Raw genomic sequence first — 17,425 nt, forward strand, 5'->3', positions numbered from 1 at the left:
GAAAACAGGAACAACTTATTAATGTTATCTTGCAACAAAGTACTGTAATATCTCAAGTTGGTCAAGTTCTTCAGTGACCATATTAGTAATTAGTCTATTTCTTATAAATACCAAGTACCTAATAATGTTATATATAAATAATAGATACTATTTAATTATATAAATATAAGCTACATCATTTATACAAACATAATAAAATTATGTAACTTTTTAAATCAAACTTATTTTGAGATCATTATAGACTCATATGCTGTCATAAGAAAGAATAGAGAGCTCCTGTATGTTATATACACAGTTTCTCCCTATGGCAATAATGTCTGGGAAAACTGTAGTACAATATCACAACCAGAATCTCACCACTGATACAAATTGCCAACCTTATTCCGATTTCCCTAGTTTTACCAATAATCATTCATGTTTGTGCGTGTGTTTTTTTAAAGATTATTTATTTATTTATTTATGATAGACATAGAGGGGGGGAGAGAGAGAGGCAGAGACACAGGCAGAGGGAGAAGCAGGCTCCATGCCAGGAGCCCGACGTGGGACTCGATCCCGGGACTCCAGGATCACGCCCTGGGCCAAAGGCAGGCGCCAAACCACTGAGCCACCCAGGGATCCCCTGTGCGTGTGTTCGTACACAATTTTATTGCCATCACAATCAAGATACAAAAGAATTCCATTACCACAAGGACCCACCCTCATTGTTATAACCATACCCACCTTCTTCCCACCATCCCATCTCCCATCTGTAACCCCTTAACTGCTAACTAATCTATTTTCCATTTTTATAATTTTGTCATTTCAAGAAGGTTATATAAGTGGAATCATACAGTATGTAACATTTTGGTATTGACATTTGTCATTCAAAATAATCTCTGAGATTCACCCAGGTTGATGTGTGTATCAACAGCACGTCCCTTTTGATTGCTGAGTAGTATTCCATTGTATGGGTGCACCACAGTGGTTTAATCATGTACCTACTGAAGGACTGACTTCTGGGTTGTTTCTGGTTGGGGACTATTACAAATAAAGCTGCCATTAATATTTATGTGCAGGTTTTTTTGTGTGAACACAAATCTTCACTGCTGGATAAATGCCCAGGGGTATAATTGCTGGGTTATATGGAAATTGAATGCATAGTCCCATAGGAAACCACCAAATTATTCTCCAGAGTGGCTATACCACTTTAAATTCCCTCCAGCAGTGTATGAGTTACACAGATTTTCTGCATTCACCAGCACGTGGTATTGTCATAAGCTTTTATTGTAGTTGTCCTGATAGGTATGTAAAGTGATATCATCACATTGTTGTTTTAATTTGCATTTCTCTAATGGCTAATGAATTTGAGTATTTATTCATATGCTCATACACCATCTGTATATCATCTTCCATAAAATGGCTATTTGTGTTCTTTGCCTGGTTCTAACTGTTTGGGTTTTTTCACTATTGAGTTTTAAGACCTCTTTATGTATAGCAGTCCCTGTAGCCTATCTTTTCATCCTCTTAACAGGGTCTTTGCGAAGTAAAAATTTTACATTTTGATAAGGCCCAATTTATCAATTTTTCCTTTTATGGATCATGAATTTGATGTCCAGAGTTCTTTGCTTAGTCCTAGGCCTAGAGATTTTTCCCCATTTTTTTCTTAGAAGTTTAATAGTTTTATGTTTTAAGTCTGGAGTATGTATGTGTACATGCATGTACATGTATGTATACACACATACATAAGTATATATACATCATTAAAATTACTCCAAAATTTATTATAAAACTACCCATTATTTTTCGTATATGTCCTTCCAATGTTGTATTTGTGTTATAAAACTTGCATTCCTGTGTGTTTTTTAGAAGTTTACACACCCACATACACAAACATATGTATATGTCAACTTTAAAAACACAAAATTAAGATTATATCACCTAACTTTTTAAAAAATATTTTATTTATTTATTTGACAGAGAGAAAGAGAGAGCACAAGCAAAGGGAGCGGCAGGTAGAGGGAGAGGGAGAAGCATGCTCCCTGAGGAGCAGGGAGCTGGATGCGGGACTCGATCCCAGGACCCTGGAATCATGACCTGAGCCAAAGGCAGACACTTAAATGATTGAGGCACATAAGCTCTCATCTGATATTTTTAAAAAATATTTTATCTATCTATCTATCTATCTATCTATCTATCTATCTATCTATCATCTATCTGTAGTACAAGAAGGGGGAGAAGGAGAGGGAGAGGAAGAGAGAGAGAGAATCTTAAGTAGACCCTACGCTGAGTGTGAACCCCCACACAAGGCTCAATTTCATGACCTGGCAACTGAGACTTGAACCAAAACCAAGAGTTGGCCACTTAACGAACTGAGCCACCCAGGTGCCCCTCGCCTGACTTTTTCAATAACAATCATGAACACTCTCTGTATCAACATTTTCAAAGCTACACAGTGCCTCACCATACAGCTGTTGGAACAGCTGTTCCAATCTGTTTAATATATATTCCATGATCTGTCATTGAGGTTGTTTCCAAAGTGCTGTTCCACCAAACTGAGCTTCCACATTTTCTGAGCTCTGCTGATTTCTGCTGGGGTCCTCTGGTGGTATGCCTACTCTGGAGATGGGAGCTTGTATGATGAGCCAGGTGTGCTAAAGAATAGATGCTGGTCTCTATCCTTTCTCATGACTGATGTCCTTGGACAATGGGTTCCCTGAGCATCTGAAATTTAAAGAATTCAGGACTCCTTTGGTAAAGAACCATGGGGAAAAATTAACAAGGCTGGGGGCAAGGACACCATGCAGATTTGGGAGCTAACTGCCTGGAAGGACATGTTTTTCTTTTCTCCCCACACAGTGTCCCTTCTGGAGAGGTGGGTGCAGTGTGTGGGTGAACCAGTGGACCAAGGCAGAAGAGACAGAAACACGTGTACTCCTTATCTCTTTCAGACTCCTTGAGTGTGACAAAAGCCAAGGAGGTGTTTCTTTCTCCTGTGCCTTCCTTGCTTGACAGAAAATAACTCTTCTGAATTGCCAGGTTTTCCTCCCCTAGCCCAGCCCCCTCTGTGCTCCTCACGCTGCCAGGATCTGACAAGATAGCAGCGATTTCCAGCTTTGTAGACTAACCTGGGCTGAGCCCTGGTCCTTCCATTTCCTATTTTTTAATTGGAAAAAATGAAATAATAACTCACCTCATGGAATCATCCTGAGAGCTAAATAAGAAAATAGGTGAAAAGAACCCAATGCCTAGTGTTTAGCAGGCCTTCTAGAATTAGTAATGTTTTGAGGGATCCTGTATGGGATTCCTACCAGGATCAAAGTGTTCAACCTCCTGGGAGCAGAGACACTTGGGGGAGACCAGGAGGGCCAGGCCCCCCGGAGTGAAGCATTTTGACTGTGCCTCTGGGACAGTATTTGGTTTAGTCACTACAACTGTGATGTTAAAACCCACCATGAGGAGGCGCTCACACCACGAGTCAGGGTTCAATTTTAAAAAGTCAGACATTTAATCCGGCTTTCAAGTTTCCTTAGAACTTCTTCCTCTGTTTTTATTTTGTCACTCAGAACCTTTAAAAAAAATAAAAAAAATAAAAAAACAGATTTTACTTATTTATTTATGAGAGACACAGAGAGACAGGCAGAGACTCCCCTGTGGGGAACCCGATGTGGGACTCAATCCCAGGATCCTAGGATCACTACCTGAGCCAAAGCCAGATGCTCAACCACTGAGCCACCCAGGCACCCCTCTCAGAACCTTTTTAACAAACTTTTTGAATTAATATTAATTGGCATTATGCCCAACACTGATCTTTTCTACTTCATTTGGTGAGCTATGATTTATCTATGGTAACCTAGGTGTGAAAATTCACCCTGGGAGTGTGTGTCGGAGACACAGATTCCTGGCTTTAGCTTTGGCGATTCTGACTAGTGGCCACACACAGGGTATTTCATGTATTCCTTCTGATTTGGGGAAGTCAACCTCTCTAGGACAGAGAGAGACGTCTGAAGCCTGGAGTGGTGGTCATGGTCAGGAGACACAGGGCTGAGACTACAATCAGCCTCAGAATTCAATGTCATGGGTACTCTCTACTCCTTCAGGGCAAGTACTGAGTTTGGTTACCATGGTTCAATGTTGAAACAAGAATATTACCATCTCTAAATTACATAAAATCTGAGTACTTCTTTGTAGGGTCCATTTTTCACTTAAAGATACTAAAAAGTCGAAAATACCAAGTATGGGTGAGTATGTGGAGAAACCAGAACTTGTATACCCTGATGGAGGTAAATTGCCAGAGCTACTTAGAGAACATTTTGCTAAATTAAGGAACAGTGGAGATGTGGAGATGCACATATGACCAAACAATTCCACTTCTAGACCCACAGAAACAGTCACATGCACGCACAAGGAGACATGTGCAGGTATGCCCATTCAGCACAGTTTGTAATAGCCCTGCACCAAGAATAAACGTAAATGCTCACAAGAATGAGATGAAACATAGACAATGGAGTTTGTCGAATGTCACTGCAGTAATAAAAATGAGTGAATTAGAGCTGTATGATGAACATGAATGAATCTCACAAATGAACAAGTAACAGAATACAGAACACTCTGATATCTTTATCTGGCATTTAAGGATATGATACTATGTTATGTGCTAATACATGTTATTGCCATGATGTCCATAGGAAGTATATACAGCAGTGTCAGACTTCAGGGTGCCTTTGTGTGACTAGGAGAATACAAGGAGCTTTTACCCTGTCTGCACTGCTTTATTTATTTCAAAGGAGATCTGAAATAAATCTGGCAAAAGTTAAGATTTACTCATTGTGAGTGCTGAGTAGATGGCTGTTTGCTTTGCTATTCTCCAGTTTCCTATGTTTGGAAAACTTTTGAATAATTTTTAAAAGTGACCAATACAGCTATTCTGCAATACAACTATTTTGCACTAAGTAATAATCCTTCCGATTCCAAAGTGCTATCAGATTTATGAGACTCTCCACTTGAATCCTCAGAGTAACCCTAAAGTAACCATGGGAAATGTCTCCCTTTGAAACTCAGAGCAGCTAGTGACTCACTTCAAATCACAGAGCCAGCAAGAGGTAAAGCCAGGATTCAGACCTGGGTTCCAAACCCACCATCTTCTCCCCTTTCATCCAAAACCCTTCTAGAACTCTTCATTTGTAACGAGCACTTCAGTGCCTTGTATTGTGTAACTTGAGAGCCTTCTGTCAATGGCAGGTAGGATTTTCATTTGATATATTCAAGTGATATATTCAGGATCATATTTGGACCTGTAACTGCCACACATGGGCACTTGATTCATTCGTGATTTATTATTTTTGACCACTGTCAACCTTTCAGTTTTTAGAACTAAAAACCAAGTTTATAATCATTTCTAATCCAATCCTTAAAAATGCTTCAACATAATTTGTTTGTTACATGATTATTTATGATCCTAAAAATGATAGCAGCCTAGATTAATTAACAGCAGGGCAAGGATTAGGTTAATTGTGGCTAAGTCCATCATTAATATTTTAGTCATGGGAACTGAAGGAATGGGTAAGAACAGTATGTAGCCAGTGTGCCTGCACACTATTATGGCTAGTGTCCATTCTGATTAGTTCCTGCCCATGCCTCCTGAGTTGGTATCTGTACTCTACCAGTTGTTAAATATCTTTAATATCACCATACTTATGATGAAACATTAAGTGGGAAAAAAACAGAAGTTAAATTTTATTACACTATGAGTACAGTCAGAAGAGATATGTATACATATAAAAATGTATGTACACATACATAATTGAGTTAGATGTTGGGAAAACTGGACAGACACATGAGAAGAATGAAACTGGGCCACTTTCTTACACCACACACAAAAATAAACTCAAAATGGATGAAAGGCCTAAACATGAGCCCTGAAACCATAAAACTCCTAAAAGAAAGTACAGGCAGTGATCTCTTACAACATATTTATAGGTATGTCTCCTCAGGCAAAGGAAAAAAAAGTAAACAAACTATTGGGACTACACTAAAATATAAAGCTTTTGTGCAGCAAAGGTAAAGGTAAATCTACTGAATATGAGAAGATGCTGGCAAGTGACATATCTGATAAGTTAATATCCAAGTAAATAAAAAACTTATACAACTCAACACCCAAAAAAGCACCTACAAAAAAACAAAAAAAGAAATTATCTGATTAAAAAATAGAAAACCTGAATAAATTCCCCAAAGAAGACATATAAAACGTTCACAGAAACATGAAAAAACAGTCAACATCACTGATCATCAAGGAAATGCAAATCATAAGCACACTGAGGTATCACCTTATATCACCTTATACCTGTCAGAATGGCTAGTATCAAAAAGACAGGAAAAAACAAGTGTTGGCAAGGACATGGAGAAAGGGGAATTCTTGTGCATTACTGGTGGCTGCAAACTGGTGCAGCCACTGTTGAAAACAGTATGGAGGTTCCTCAAAAAAGTTGAATACAGAAATACCATATGATCCAGTAATTACACTATTTACCTCAAAAAAACCCCAAACACAAATTCAAAAAAGACATATGCACCCCTATGCTTACTGCAGCATTATTTACAATGGCCAAGATACAGAAGCAACCAAAGTGTCCATCAACAGAGGAATAGATAAAGAGGATGTGATATTTACATTTATGTTTATAAACATAAATAAAGAAATATGTATATGTGTATGTATATATATATATATATATATAAGGAATATTATTCAGCCATAATATGAATGAGATCTTGCCATTTGCAATTACATGGATGGAGCTAGAGGACATTATGTTAAGTGAAACAGGAAAAGACAAATACCATATGATTTCGCTTATATGTAATACTAAAAAAATAAAACAAATAAACAGACTCCTAAATACAGAGAACAAACTGGGTAGTTGCCAGACTGTGGGGGATTGGTGCAATAGGTGAAGGGGATTAAGAGGTCCAAAATTATAAAATACGTAAGTCACAGAGATGAAAAGTGCAGCATAGGGAATACAGTTCACAATGTTGTCATAATGCTGATTGCTGACAGACGGTGACTACACTTGTTGTGATGAGCACTGAGTGTAGAATTCTTCAATCACTATGTTGCATACCTGAAACATATAACACTGTATGTCAACTATACTTCAATAACAAAAAAGAGTAATGTTCTGAAAGAAAAATATGTACACATGCATAATTGAGTTGAGGTGTTAGGATTCCTGGGGGTTTTCCCTCGACTATGCAAAATTTCCACAATATTATACTGATTTTGTAATTTGAAGATTAAATATTGGAATCTTTTTTTTTTTGGCTGATGTCTATCCTGAGTCTGCTGCTTTATGATCCCGTCCATCACTTTTCACTCTATTCTGCTCCGTCCCATGAGGGCACAGTTTGTGTGCCAAGGCGGTGATGCGTGATGCATCACTGGAAGCGGGCAGACAATAAATAGGTCTACTTTGTTTCCAGCGATAAGATCAAATGCACTGGACTTACTTTATGTGTTTCTATTTTGCTAAGGGCACTACAAATTATACAGCGATATGGAAAGACCAAATGCTATCAGCCCCTTTTAATGAAATTCTGATCCTCTTAAACCACCCAGTTCACTCGAGTCTTATTTTCCTTGTTGGGGTGTGAGAGAAACCCACACATCTCAAGGCTGAAAAAACGTATGTTACGCTATCGGAGAAAATAGTTTCATCAAATATAGGTAAACCTTTCAAATTTTCTAAACCCTTATGATGGTATTATGTTTTATCTTTATCAACCTTCCTAACCATGAGAATTCATCCTTCCAATTCAAAGAAAGGAAATTGGAACTTTAAAATATAGGTCTGGGTTTCTTGTTACAGATCTGTATGTGTTCAGGATGCCTCTCTCATGGCATTTGATTCCATCAGCAGAAGCTGGCAACAGTTAAACTTATATTCTTTTCCACTTACTGTTTTGATAGGGGCTATTTTAATGTGACTTAATCTTCATACCAATAATTTTTCTTCTTTTTGAAATAATCAGTTTTGTAAAAATTATAGACTCAATATATAAGGGGAAGCTATATGGTTATGAATTGTTAATAGGTAATACATAAAATCCAATCCAGCTGAGCCATATTAAATAACTTCAAGTGGTATAAATCTGTCAGACAATTAACTATATAAGCAAAAGCTCTAGCATATGGGCATGATGAGAGGTAATTTGAATTCATTTCATGCATTGCTCTTCCTGCAGAAGTATCTAGGAACGTCCCGACACTTGGCCTTTTATCTGGCATCCTAATATTAGCCGTGCAGAAATCCCATTCTACATTATCCCTGCAAAAGTATATTATTTATGAAATTGATTCCTGGCACATTGTGTTGGGAGAAGGTCAATGGTTAATTGATTTAGCCAGTGGTAGGATTTGCTATGTTTAATAATGCATGAGATGATGGCCTTTTAATTCATTTATATTTCTAGTCAGACTATAGACTTCTGCAATATCATAAGAAAGATATGTAAAATGATTGTATAGATTAGTTCGTGTTGCTTTTAAATATTTGAAAAGCATCTGCAAATTGAAGAGTAACCAAATGAATACAGATGTTAAATAATGATATAGTTCACGATGAAAATCTATAGCTTAAAACTCGTTTTCCCACAAATCTTAAATGTTTTCAACTAAGAATTTATTATCTACTAAATTGGTCTACAAAACATAGTATTTTAGTGTGTATAATTTTTGTAGTTAGAACCAGTGAGTAATGTGACAGCAAACCCACTGTTGAAACAACACAGTCATAATTTGCCAAATACCTGTTAAGACCTTTTGAATGAGGAAGATTAGGATCTTTTAGATGCCTGAGGCTGGTTTTCCTTCCAGCCACCTGGCTATACTTTTGACTCCTAAGAAACTTCTTGACTGAGCAACAGAAAATACAGGTCAGAATCAGTAATACGGCTCTGTCTCTTTTCCATCCAAACGAATAAAACTCAGAGACTCTAAAATGCTACAAGGATACAATATCACCTAATCTTTTTTCAACCCAAGTGAAACAGTGTTAAATAAAACTTAAGAGGAGGAGAACTGAGGAGTAGAGGCAGGGGGATACCGCGCTCATTCAGTAAGAGCCAAGCCAGAGAATGGGCAGAATGGGATCAAGTCCATGGCACGTGCATAGCCAGAAGCTGAGCGGGGTTGTCCTGGGCTGGAGGTGATGCTGTGAAGGGGGGATCCACCAGGTGACAGGCACCCTTCTCCCCAGGAGATGGAAGCACACAGGGGGAAAGTATCATGGCCTGAGTCTCCTGATACCCTTTTAAACCATTTTCAGTTGTAACACCGTATGAGGAGAGGCTCCCAGGATGGTGGAAAGATGTTGGCAGAGTGGCAGCCAGAATGTGTGTGTGGAGGGGCGGGGAGGGAGTTGGAGTGGGATTAGCTCATTTGTTCCCAAGGGAAATAAAATATTGTGTGTTTGAGGGTGATTAGTTAAAATTTATCAGTTAAATTCTACCATGCAGAACTGGAAAACCTAAGTTTTTTAATCAGTTACTGAGGTATCTTTAGGCTGTTCATAGGTTAAGAGTAATGGCATGACAACTGACCTGTCTTGTCTAACCGGACAATTTAGCTTCGGTTTTACTTTTTTTAAGATTTTTATTTATTTATTCATGAGAGACACAGAGAGAGAGGCCGACACACAGGCAGAAGGAGAAGCAGGCTCCATGCAGGAAACCTGATGTGGGACTCGATCCCGGGACTCCAAGATCATGCCCTGGCTGAAGGCAGGTGCTAAACCGCTGAGCCACCCAGGGATCCCTAGCTTCGGTTTTGGAATGCACCACTACAGTTCACTGTAGTATCCAGATCTACCAGAACTGTGGCTTTATCCAGATCAGCCAATTTACAAACAACTTTGGATTGCTTAAGTGGAAAGCATTATGGAATTCATCTGGTATAACTCAAATGTTGTATATGTAAACTTGAAAGTCAGAGGATTAGGGGATTCTTCCAATGTCACACAAAAGATCAGACTCCTAAGCCCATCAAGCACTTTCCTTTCTCACTTTAAGCCTCCCATATAAGAAAAATGAAAGCATCTAGATCATACTTTTAGGAAACCCCTCTCTATCCTAACGCCTCTTAAATATTTATTATGGTGATTATTTAGTCCTATTCTTAAAAAAATTCATTGAAAACAGTTAAGTGGGTCAAAGTGAATATTAGTATTGTGCATATAAAATCCTTCTTTCACATGCTTTATGTGCTAGAATACAGGAAGAATTTGGTTGCAGATTGTGGCTCCGGTAGACATTTGTAATTGCAGAAATCATACATGATTAGCTAGATGGTGGTTCCCATTTTATCAGCTAAAGGAGTTTTCCAAGGAGAGGATTGGTGTGTGGCTATTATAAGGTGCCAACCATGAATTTAATCTAAAGGATGTCACAGGGTTGTCAGATGAACACTACTTCTTCCTGAATGTACTTCACTGATGGTTAATGAGTGTGGCTTAGAATCAACTGAGTAGCAGATTCAGCTTTGACTTCATGACATATAGGCTTTATCTGAATTTCTTTTACAATGGATATAATTATAGCCACCTTGTTAAAGTTAACCAGTATATCTATAACCACTGTTTGTTACTTGTTTGTCCTCGGTTTGATATCTCATTGATGAGTCCACCCTCATTAGAAACTGCCACACAGGGATCCCTGGGTGGCGCAGCGGTTTGGCGCCTGCCTTTGGCCCAGGGCGCGATCCTGGAGACCCGGGATCGAATCCCACATTGGGCTCCTGGTGCGTGGAGCCTGCTTCTCCCTCTGCCTGTGTCTCTGCCTCTCTCTCTTTCTCTCTGTGTGACTATCATAAATAAATAAAAATTAAAAAAAAAAAGAAACTGCCACACAATAATACTTCAAAATAATATTTTGTTCATTCATTCAATAAACATGTATTGCATACTTAATATATCTTATATTGCACTAGGCATGCTGCACAAATTATCTCTCATCCTCAAAACAATCCTGCAACACAGGTTCTATTGTGCTTCCCATGTTACAGATGGAAGGCCAATGAACTCAGATCTGTGTACAACAGTGCATCCCATCCACTTCAGCAAGAAATATGAAGATTATAAACCTAACGTCATTAGTCTTCACACTGGCACTTAGTCATACTTGCATATGTAGTAAGTAGCATTGCTTGTTGGATAATTTATTTATCTCAGCTGCCAAGCAAACATTTTACTCCTAGCCTGTTTACCAAACATTAATAAGGAGGTCTGATTTGGAGTTCAGAATGCCAAATACCGTGCAAGTCTAACATAATGATAGCAGCTGCTAATTTGGTTGCATGATGACCTAGAATACGAATTGTCTGGTAATTTTTTTTAAAACATCTGTGTAAAGAGCTGACATCTTTGGATCAAGAAATGGGAGTGTCAATCTGTTTTAAATTATAATAACTGCTTCTCAAAGATTTAATTCTCAAATGTATTCGTAAAATTTATATTGTTTTAAATGGAATAAGCAAACCATGTATTGATATCAGTATTAAAAATCAAATGCCTGATACCCCAGTTTCTATAATAGTGATATGTCAAGAATATTTGCATCTCATGTGTGGCTGCACACTGCAGCCAGGGCAAAGGAGACACTCTCAGAAGTTACGATGCTCTCTTTATTACAAAGGCATTGGTATTATCTGACACTTTAATGTAAATTTTTTTGAAGATTTCATTCATTCATTCATTCATTCATTCATTCATTCAACAGAGAGATGGTGACAGCCAGAGACCACATGTGGGCAGAGCAGCAGAGGGAGAGGGAGAAGCAGACTCCCCACAGAGCAGCGAGCCTGATGCGGGACTCAATCCCAGGACCCTACGGATCATGACCTGAGCCAAAGGCAGACGCTTAATTGACTGAGCCACCCAGGCACCCATAAATTTTGATGAAGCACATTATGTAATGAACTGAGAGAACTGAAGACCAACAGTAACAATGATGTTTTACAACAAATGCAGAGGCAATATTACATATGACAGTAGGAGACATAGTGGGTAAGAGAATTACCCCCTCAGGGCAGGGGGACCAGGTTGCCATTAGAGACAGACTTTTTACCCTGGTGTCTGAATCAATCATGTAAACGTATATCATTTGTGCTACTGTGAATCGGTTATTTTTCCTTCTAAAACTATTTAGGCTGGCCATATTTGCTATTATAGCGGAAGCATACAAAGAGAGAGATTTCTATTGAATGCTTTGGCAAATATTACAGAGGTGAGTTGCCTAAAAATTTTAAAGGACTCTTAGAAGGCCATGAAATGGCAGGGGTGGGGGACAGTGTGGTGTAACACTCCAGAAGTATTCTTCACTCAGTTTACTTCATACCTGTTTTTAGGAGCTTGGTCAGTTGAGAAGAAAACTAAACTGAAAATTAACTTGTATCAAATAAAAGCAATAAGAATAATTACTATTGTAATTAGTATTGTCACTCTTATTGCTTTTATTTGTGAACTCTGGTACAAGTTAACAGCATGACAATAAAGCGCAATGCAAGGAAGACAGTTCTAGGACCAACAATAAAGCCAGCCAAATACCTTGGATATGAAGGTATAACTAAAAGTGCCACGAGAGGTGGGGTGTAACATATCTGATAACCTCCTGAATTTATTTGTTTCTAATGTACTCATGGCAAGGAAGCCTCTAGTATATTATGGTGACAGACAGAACCTACAGTGTGACTATACCCCATAATTCTACCTCCTATTATTTATGCCTGTGTACTCTCTTTAACTTGAGTGCAGGTGGGACCTGTGACTCGCTTATAACAAATAAAATACGGCAAGGTGAGGGAACGTTGCCTTTAGGTGACATGCTACATAAGTATCCATCTCGGTATATGTGCTGCCGAAGCGACTAGAGCAAGAGATTCTCCTCCCTAATGTGAGGAAGTAAGTGGTCATGTTGAGCAAGTCCATGGGGCAAAGAATGGCAGGTAACTTTTAGGAACTGCAGGCGACCTCTAAGATTGCAGATGGCCTCTAGGAGCGGAAGGTGGCCTCTAGACACCAGCAAACAAAAAGCCAAGACCCTCAGTTATACAGCCTCAGGAAAGTAAATCCTGCCAACAGCCTAGGTCAGCACGGAAATGAATTCTGCAGTTGAGTGTCAGGTGAGGAAATAGCCAGCCAGCACCTTGACTACAGCCCTCCGCCATCCTGAGCGGGGAATCTTGCTGAGCTGTCCTGACACACTCCTGGCCCATGGAAATTGAGAAATAAGGTGTGTTGTTTGAAGCTGCTAAGTCTGTATAATGTGTTACACAGTAATAGAAAACGAATACAATTACTCATTTGGTGGTTTTATAGCCACATCTGTTTACCCTTCACTCTCTCTCACAGGCCTGAGCTAGTTTAAAAATAGGGCCTGTGTCTTGATTTACTTTTATTCTTTATTCCCCCATGCAGACAGTAAGAGCATGCTGAATGAATAATCCAGTGAACAGACGAAAGATCGAATGAATGAACAAAGAGATGTGGCGCTTTGGCATTCCAGGGCATGCAGTAGCCACCATGACACAGTGCTTTTCCCTCTAATATCTCCGGGTTAATCAACATGCCAAGGAAACTGAACCTATTTCCTTTTCTAAGCAAGTCATTTGTCTTCATTAAAATGGAGCTACTGTCCTATTTTCTAGTCATACTGTTTGATTAGATCCTTCTGGAATATTTTGTAGAACTCTCTGTGGTTTTTACCAGCCTACATAATTTTGTGTCATCGGCTACTTCAATGAGCTAGCTACTTTTCTCCAACTAATTATTTCAAATGTAGGCACCAATTCCTGAGGCACCCCATTAACTTCTTTCTATGCGGGGAATGTGCACAAATTTTCTTTCTCTGAACCAATTTAAATCCACACGAGAGCTTGATTTCTCATTCTGTCATTAGCAGTAATAATCATACTCAGATTTTGGATGATGAAAATAACTTATACCAATTATTTTGTTTGTTTGTGTTATACCCAAAGATAGACTTGCTATATTATCCCTATTTTTTTGGATAAGAAAAGAGAGGCAGGAAATGTTTTTGCAGTTAACCTGTAAGTCATGTATTGTTCAGCAAACAATTTAAGCCTTGACAATATATGGAGCACCATACTTAGAAAAAAATGAAAGAAAGAAAAGAGGGCTGACAGGTCTGTCTTATCTGCCTTCTTAAATTATAAGCTCTCCATAGTTTTACCTGTTTTTTCAATTTTATTTTTTTCTATTAATATTTTTACACACAAAAGCTAGACATAAGCTTTCATCACCTTAGACCTAGAAAAATACAAAGGCTTTCTATTTGTCTTGGGGCTTCTGGTTTATCTGACCTTTGTTTATCTAATTCAGGCCTTAGAGAATATCTTGCTAAGCTCAATTGTAATGCTTCTGAGAACCCTACAGTGACGCTTTTATGCCTATTATTCAAGACACAAACGTTTTGGTTTTGTTAAAGACCCTTTGGACACTTCATTCACCATTCCTTCCCAATCTAATATTCTCTGTTAATTTTTTCCTTATTTCATCACCAAGAATTCTCTAGATCAACCAAGATAACTAGCTTACTGCCCCATTGAAGCAAAACACTTGTCTATTTGCATTTTGTGCCATCTCTTCAAGCTAACGTGGCCAATGGCTCTAGCTTAACGATCTTTTTCTCTCCTCTAAAAAAAAGTCAGTACAATATTCACCTGTGATTCACCTTATCCTACTCTGATTTGGCCTTAACCCTTTTTCTCTCATACAGTGTGGCGTAACACTCCAGAAGTATTCTGAACTTTTAAAACTTGCTCAAATTTTTATCAGTGGTCCCTGGGCCGGCAGCCTTAGCATCACTTAGGAACTTATTACTGGAAGCACAGAATCTTGGGCTCCACCTCAAATATACAGAATAAGAAACACTAGGGGGAGGTCCCAGAAAATTGTTTTTACAAGCCCTCCACATGATTTTGATGTACTTTAAGGTTTGAGAACCACTTATTGATACGTGTGTGTAAATATATGACAAAAAAATACATATGCACACATGCACACAATTTCTTAAATGGTATGTCAACTTAAAAAAAAAAACAAACCCAGATACTCATGTTGGACTGTTTCAGATGGCAGGAAATATATAATAAAATTTAACTATTATGATTGTTTTTTGAATATCCACAGATTCTAGAACAGTTTCTTGCACAAATTCAATACTCACTACCTATTTGGCTAAATACCACCTGACTCTTTATCTTGGTTCATGAACATTTAAGCATCTTTAACCAAAACGGTACAAAGGAAAGAAAATAAATGAAACACATTACCTTTATTAAGTATGTGTCTGCAGCTCTGATTAAGGCTGGGAAGACCAAAATTGGTTCTGCACACAAAGCTCTTGTAAAGCTCTTGTCATGGGGTTTCTACATACTTGTATAATTATATCTTCTTTCCAAGGCTCTAGTCATACTGAGCTGTTTGGTACCTCCCCCAACAACATCTCTAGCTATGACTTCTACCTGGAATGTTCCTCTCTGTTGTTCCCTGTCTGCCTGGATAATTCCTCTGTACCCATCAAGGCCCATGTCAGGAAGCTTCTCTGCTCCTCATTCATTCTGGATGTGTGTAGGAGTCACATGTGTCACTCCTACAAGTGAGTCATCCTCCCTTATGCTTCTGGGGTACCCTCTATTTATTCCTATTCAGTCACTAACCATATTCTATTATGAAAACATTTCTACCTATTGATTTGTTCTACTACATTGTACGGTAAGCATATTGAAGCCAGGGTTCTCTTAGTTGTATTCTAGTATTTGTCATGTAATTGGTGCTCAACAGTTGATGACTGAGAAAAAAAAATAACTAGTTAAGATCTGGCATTAGGTGTAATTAAATTTGCTCTGCCTTAAAATGTTCTCAAGGACCAAACATTAATATATTTTATTCTAGCAATAAATTTAGTTCAGAATTAGAACAGAATTCATTTCTTCAGGTCCCTGAAGGGGTCAGGGAGCTCTGTGGCTGTTTCTGGTCCCCTCCTGATACCTAGTGCATACTGACACCAACTTGCTCCAGCAGGTATACCAGTAATCCAGAAGCATAATGTCAGACTTGGAATAAGTAGGACCATAGACTTTGCTGTACTTTCATGTATGACCTGCAGCCAACCGTGGGAATGTTTGTATATGGCTGGTTCCCACGAGGGAAGTGTCCTTGACTATCCACCACATGGGCTCTACTTAAAATTGTGCAAATGATGGGTTATCACACTCAGCAGGGCATTTGCTATTGGTTAGTGATTTCTAATCATCTAATAGGGCACACTGGCAGGCAGAGGTGAACGAAAAAACAAAATCCACCTTTGGGTGATCACCTCCCATGCCAGTAAACCCTCATTCCATCACTTAGGACAGAGAACAATTTGTTCAGAGCACCACCAAGCACTAGCAAGTGGTTTCCTACAAAAGGAAGCCATTCCAAAATTAGCTGCAGCATTTAGAACTAATTCCTGTTCTCCTTCACTATCTCTGGCACGCTGTCTGACAGGACATGGGACTGCAGAGAGGTCAACCTCACAGCAGTCATGTTTTCCTTGGCTCACAACAGATTGTGAGCAGTGCCAGAAAATACAGTGGTGCTCAGAACAGCCCAGAGTCTTTAGGAGCTGGTGTCCCTGTGAGAAGGTTACCTTCACAATCTGTGGGCACTGGTCTCTCCTTAGCTTATTCCTACAAGTCTGAAGATTCCAAATGTAACATTTTCCCTCATTTCTTCTTAAGTGAGGATATCTTCCTCATTTAGGAAACTGCTCATTTTGATGAAATCAGGAAAGATAGGATGCAGATATTCATAAATAAATTCAATCTCTATTTTGACAGAGAAAAGTTAAAATGAGTTTCTAAAATGGCATTTGGTTAGCAGCTCCAGTGCTGTCTCTCATCCGTGAAAACTCAGAGAAAGAAGAAAACTCTCTACACTGGCAAACCATGACTGCAGACAACCTAACATTTCAACAGGGTGTTTGGGAGAAGAGTTGCTAATTACAGAGCAGGTGATGCTTGATAGAGAAAATCCAGCCTAGGAAATGCTGATGATGGTGAGAGGGCCCAAAGTAAGGGGAGGAGAGTTATTCTTCTGCCTCCATCCCCATCACTGTCTCAGACACCCAGGACCTGCAGTAGTCACAGAATAAGGCGCATAAGAATGAGGAAGTCGTGATACATAAAACACTAGAGCTAAGTGTTGAAACCAATGGAAACAGATACGAATCTAAATAATTGTCTTATGTATTTTCAACATGGGGCAGAGTTTTTCTTAAAATGTAATTATTACCTAGACCTGAAACCCTAGAGACCAAGAAACTAAGAGGAGAAAAGAGAGGGGTATACCAAACTCTGTGTCTCAAGTAGGACTAATTCAGTGAGAACGCC

At 38.8% G+C, this 17,425-nt stretch overlaps 1 protein-coding gene and 1 long non-coding RNA gene across 11 annotated transcripts in view; both read right to left on the minus strand.

The window, feature by feature from the left end:
* The window catches only part of MTUS2 (microtubule associated scaffold protein 2), a 588,485-nt gene that overhangs the window by 277,621 nt on the left and 293,439 nt on the right, over positions 1-17,425 (minus strand). The window lies entirely within an intron of this gene.
* LOC118355553 (uncharacterized) lies at positions 430-15,543 on the minus strand. The gene is made up of 3 exons (XR_004818246.2): positions 15,323-15,543; positions 3,430-3,545; positions 430-2,700 (listed from the first exon to the last, which is right to left on the minus strand). It is a non-coding gene; the product is annotated as an uncharacterized LOC118355553 (long non-coding RNA).

This window comes from Canis lupus, chromosome 25 (genome assembly GCF_003254725.2).
Source record: "Canis lupus dingo isolate Sandy chromosome 25, ASM325472v2, whole genome shotgun sequence".
Taxonomy (NCBI): Eukaryota; Metazoa; Chordata; class Mammalia; order Carnivora; family Canidae; genus Canis; species Canis lupus.